The sequence below is a fragment of the Vidua chalybeata genome, chromosome 1, assembly GCF_026979565.1.
Source record: "Vidua chalybeata isolate OUT-0048 chromosome 1, bVidCha1 merged haplotype, whole genome shotgun sequence".
Taxonomy (NCBI): domain Eukaryota; kingdom Metazoa; phylum Chordata; class Aves; order Passeriformes; family Viduidae; genus Vidua; species Vidua chalybeata.
This window is the reverse complement of record NC_071530.1, coordinates 86,386,187-86,391,998: the sequence shown is the minus strand read 5'-3', so window position 1 is coordinate 86,391,998 and position 5,812 is coordinate 86,386,187. Positions and strand designations below refer to the sequence as shown.

The 5,812-nt window shown below is 38.3% G+C and overlaps 1 long non-coding RNA gene across 1 annotated transcript; it reads left to right on the top strand.

Moving 5' to 3' along the window:
* Window positions 1-579: 579 nt before the first annotated feature.
* LOC128795666 (uncharacterized) lies at window positions 580-3,973 on the top strand. The gene is made up of 3 exons (XR_008433600.1): window positions 580-816; window positions 2,222-2,245; window positions 3,043-3,973. It is a non-coding gene; the product is annotated as an uncharacterized LOC128795666 (long non-coding RNA).
* The last annotated feature ends 1,839 nt before the right edge of the window (window positions 3,974-5,812 follow it).

Genomic DNA, 5,812 nt, shown 5'->3' with positions numbered 1-5,812 from the left:
AAGAATTAGACCTTGCATGTTGTGGTCTTCAACTGGATTTCCAAATATAAGGTGGCCAGTGGAAATACATTTTATGACCAGGAAGGAAGGAAAATAGAGCAATCCAACCATCAAAGCATCCTGAGTTAGCCAGAGCTTTTTTACAATTATTTAACTGTAAACACCCCCAAACAACTATAAATCTATGAATTTCAAAATCTGGGTTTTAATTCAAATTTTAATTCAATTTATACAAGTAGAAAGATAAAACAACTCTGCTGGATAAAATAGAATAACATTACAAGGTCAGTAAGTGTGAGTGTAGAGGGAGAGATACACAGCTAAATTCTACATTTGAATGTCTTCTCACCTTTCTACATATTTTTCAGAGGCCTTCTGAATCTGCAGTCTCATTTCAAAAGGCTGAGCCAGGGCTGTACATAGTTTGCCCTCTCATCTTCCAGTCATCAGTTTATGCTTCTGCTGCAAAGCTGTATCTTTAAAAAGTCCTTTCCTCACACACTGCCTGCTTCTGCAGACTGCAGGAAAGTGCCCTCTCTCTTCTTTCTCTTCTCTCTCCAGGCTGTATTTACTCAATGCAGCAGCCAAACCAAGGCAAGCAGCCTGACTTTCCTTCTCACAGTTCCACTACAGCCTTTCAAATGAATGAGAGATGCTTTTAACAGACCTTAGCACACAGTGAAATGCAAACAAGCAGTCAGATACCACTTGTTAGAAGAATGTGGCATGAGGCACCGTGGGCATTGCATTTGGAAAGACACAGACACGACGAGAGCAGGATAAGAGGTTGCCTCATCCCATTCCCCATCATGGAAGGTAAGGCCTTCTCAGAGAGAGAGACAGAGAGAGAGAGAGGGCACATTTACTTCAGTCATGCTGAACAAAATTAGCGCTCAGGAGCTCCAAGGAATCATCAGCAAAGGTCAGACTGTGTTCCTTGTGCCTTCAGTGGCATCATGGGCTACCCAGTCCCATTCCTGGAGGAAGCATCTGACATGGGCTGTGTTACCTGCTGACCTTGGGGTCCCCAAGGGCCATCTCACACACCCTTTCCATGAAAACAAAGCTTGCACACTGTCAAGTAAAGTTCAGTTTCATGCTCACAAGTTTTTTGGGGCTTATTTTTTCACATAATCATAAGGGGAAAATCCTTCACATGCAGATATTTCTCAGCAATGAAGCATAACTTAGGAGTTTTCATTTAGGGCTGATTTATTCATCTTAACTCATCCCATTATTGGCATTTCTTAAAAATACATTGTTGAATGAGTTAAGATGGTGTGTCAAGCTTAAATTTGAATTTTATTATTGTTGAAACCTCAATGTTAAAATAACATAGGGTTTTTTGTGTTTAATTTCCTCTTTTTTATTAAAATAAAAAATATGTATTTGAGGGAAAGTTATTGAAAGCATATTTTTTAACCAAAAGACCACCCAGACACAATGTAAGTGTGTATTTAAGCATTTTTAAAAAATGATGCTAGGTATCAGAGCAATTGGAAGAGCTCCACAGGAGTATTATTTTTTCTGGTATATCATCATGTCAATATAGATCTAGATGCATGATGGTGAGATTGAATTCTATGTATGTGAAGTAGCCAGTCCTTTGATATTATCTCTTTCTTTTGGGCAAATTGAATTGCTTTCTAAATTTCATTGTTTGAACATCAAGCCAATTTTAGTTATGGGAGAACAAAACCAATTTTAATTTCCATTATTTATTCAGTTAACATTAATAAAGCTGAAAAATAGTGGTAATAGCGGTAATGGTAATCAAATTGGGCTTGCAAACCACTCAAATTGAAGTATGGTAATGGAAGTGCTGACAGATCCTCTACTGTAGTGATGGGAACAGTATTTCTGCCTTATCTGCACTATAATCTGTAAATATCGCTTCGTTCTCTCAGTGAGGTGAGGAGAGCGATTTATTGTCATTGTGAGCATGGACAGACAAATAACCTAACACACTTCTCAAAATAATGTTGTGTAAGTGAAATTCAGTCTGTCACAAGACCAAAAAAATACTGTGGATTTTGGCCTTCGTCATCCAAGGATCTCAAAGCGCTCAGCTACCGTTAAATGTTGCCTGCTTATTGCTGCCCTGCAGAGGGGAAACTGGGAAGCTGACAGATCAAGGAATCAATACTAATATGATTGATTTTTTTTTTTTTTAACTGATTGCAATGGAACCTGAACTGGGTGTCATATGACTGGATCACAGAAAACATCCACAGAAAAGCCCATGGTAACAAAATCTTTTTCTTTGGTAGCTAAGGACTTCTAATAGTCCCAAAGTTTGTCAGTGGTCTTCATCAAGCTTGAATTGTAGAATCACACATTCCAATTCTATTGAGTCATACTGAAAATTATTTTTCTGTGGTGGCTGTCTAATACTTTAGATGAAGTAATACTGTATGCTATTAACACTGGCTAATACTGCAGTGTGGTGACGAAGCTCAAGGTTCACAATTCCAAAGTTACTCAGTATTCAAAGATGATGCACAGATCTGTAAAAACCAGATTCATGGATCACATCACCCCAGGAGAAAATCTGTTAGATGTTCTGGTGGTGATCCTGCACATCACCTTCTGTGCAAAGTCTTCACCTAAGGCAGACAGGTCTTAAAAGATCTGGCTGCCTTAGGTAATGCCTTAGGCCTTATTTTGGCTGTAACCAATGATGTTGCTGTAACCAGGTGTAACCATGGCTGGAAGGGCTGAAAAGTGAGGTTTCTATGATGTGCACACTTCTCTGTGCCATTGAATACAGCCTTTGATTACACAAGCACACATTTGGTTTCCTAAAGAACTCCTGCCTTTTTCAGCACAATGACCAGGGGCTTGATTCATGCATGGAGGTATTTTACTTCACCTTCACCGTTTGATGCTCAAGGCCTCCTGCCATATCAATTGCACACTGCTTAAACCCTATTCTGATGACAGAACTAATTTCCTCAAGAGATTTGCTCCAGTGCTCAGTACTAAAATAGATGATTGCTTTGCAACTATTTATTAATTTATTTTCATGGCACTCCTTTGCAGAGAGAAGATAATTTTGCTGCCCTTTGACGGTTGGAGTGCTACCAGACAAAACTGAGATGAAGTCAAAAGTAACAACTGCTGTTGGCTCTTCAGTTCTGGGCTGCCTAAAACCAGCTTTCAAAACTTCTAGAAACATTATGCTTTGGAAGTGCAGCTGAGAGTGACTAGACTGCACAGAGGAGGAGAAAACACATGCAGTGAGACTCTGAAAAAGTTCCTGGGAGTGATTTTAACTATGCACTGGAATTTTATCATGGCAGAATCATGACTTAATTGTGGGGCTTAATACCCTTACCTGAGTCCAAGCCTCTGGATTTATTCACTTTAAGTGACTCAACAAGTGAGGTGGTGTGCTTGCAGAAAACAATCTTCTCTGTCGCTCAGCCATGATTCTTTCTCATAAAGAAAACATGTATATCAAATGGAGTTGTAAAGTAAAAATTATTCTGAAAATACTTTATTCTGCACCTGTGTAAGCCTGTATATCCATGTGCAGAAATGGGTTTTTTAGATTCCAAAGAAAATTCTCACTACTGTTTACTCATAATACCTATACATCAAACCTCCAGCCAAGGGCCATCCATGCTTTATCAAATTCCAAATAACTGTAATTTTTTAAGCACTCAAGTCCCATGGATATTAGTGAGGTCACAAAGATGTCTAAGGTGTATAAGGACATAAATGTGAAACAATGAGAGAAAATAAGCATCAGTTAAGAGCTACTTCTGCTTGTGGAGTCTTTTATCATTCATAATGTTGCAGGGCTGTAACTACACATGGTTTTTGAAATGGTGACTGATTCTCCAGAGCTGAGCATCAAAATAATACAAAACCACATTCTTCAAAACAAAGTACTCATTTTGTCACCTAGTTATGTCGTTTATAGATTTTCTGACCATTTTTCCTTAACCTTTAAAAATCAGAGGCTATGTAGATTCTTCCAGGTGACATTAATGTTGCTCCTTTCTGGGAATTAGCTAATTAGGATGAAGGGAAGGAAGATGCACAGCTTAAAGGATATGGCAAGGTAGAGAGTGAGGGTCCCAGGAGGGACCTACAGAGCCTGTAGATCATAATCAGATGGAGTGGTTGCTGAGTTGGGCCACAGAACTGGAAAGAAAACCTGCTATGGGGCAGAGGGGAAGGCACAGAGTTTGCTGCTACTTAGAAAGTTAATGAAATGACTGAAAAGAGAACTGGAAGCCAGCTCTGATTTAACCCTGCCAGTGCATTGCAAGAGGAATTGGCTACAAACATTTTCTATTTCTGATCTGGGTTCCTCACTTTGAGTTTACTGGAAATATTCTAGCCTATATTCTAACACGTCTGGCTTTTGAATGGAAAAGCCATTTGATCCTCTTTGGAAAGTTCACTCTGGGGAAGGGGGTCAACAGAGCTTGCCTCACTTCATCTCTCTGCTCATTCTGTGATGCATGCTGTACACTAAAGGAAAACAGCAGAGTGTGACAAGGGTTTCTGAGCTTTGCCTTCAGAGAGGATATGGGGAAAAGGCTATTTCCAGAAGCAAGGTGAGACTATGATGGGCCAGTTGTCCATCATAGTATGGCAAATTCTGTAAGGACCACCAAAACTTTCAGTAATTTCCTGCTCAGTAGTGAGTTGAAAACATATTTTTGTTTTGGCTCAGCAATGATGTTGATTATTTCTTTTCAGTGAGATAAAGAATAAAATACAGCCCTTTTTCTCCATTATAAAAGAGCACCTGAACTGAAAAAACACCACATGCAGCAGTGAGAATGGTTGTTAAGGAGCTTCTTATTCTTTGACACACAAATTCTAAAATAAGCTGACATTGGTTTTATCAAATACAATGTTATCTTGCTATTATAAAATCTTACCATAAAACTCAGTTAGTCAGTCTTCCTTGGAAAATGGGAAGACACTGCCATAGATTATATTACTTAGCAAACAAATTATATTTTCACATATAATTTGTGTTGCTGCTTTTTAAATTCTTTTTTCCCCAAAGGAGAAAAGCTTGTGTTTCACACACATTTGTACAGAAAGCCTCTATCATTGCAGGACTAAGGAGAAGGAAACAGGGATAAAGTAACCTGCTTACAGGCATGCTGTAGCTGTGGTGGCCGTTTTTGCATTTTCAGCTCAATAGAAACAAACACCAGACAAAAGCACTGCAGACATTTAACAGACAGCAGCCAGGAATGTGGTGGCCATTTGCTGGCACATGACCATAACTGAGCACAATTGAAAAACTGTCAAGACCAAGTTCATTTTTAAAAGTATTCTCTAAGATAAGAATAGCACCTCCTTGAGTAAAAATAGTACATTTTGGTTTGAAATCTGAGCATCTGACATTTGCTTTAATTTGTCTGTTACCAACAGCATTAATCCAGTGATTAATTGTTATCACATTACTTTTATCTTATAAAGTAATGCTGTTTTGCCTTAGTGACTTGTATAAATTAAACTTTGGACATTTTAAATTTTAAGTATCCACTTTTGTATTGTGGATCTTCATTTGATGAAAATTGATCTAGAAACTGGGAAGGTTGAAATAAACAGATTTTACAGGGAAACGTGTTTATGGAAAAAAACCCCCACAAATACTTGATGTGCTTGACAGTTTATCAGTCCTTTTATCAACAAAATGAGCTTCTGCAGCTTTACAAGTTGTCTTTGTAGTCGGACATTTGCACCTTAAGTTAGTTAGCTGCTAATTAAAATACTATTTAAAATATATATTCCCTAGTCAATGTGTACACATACAACAAGTGTATTCCAGGTTTGG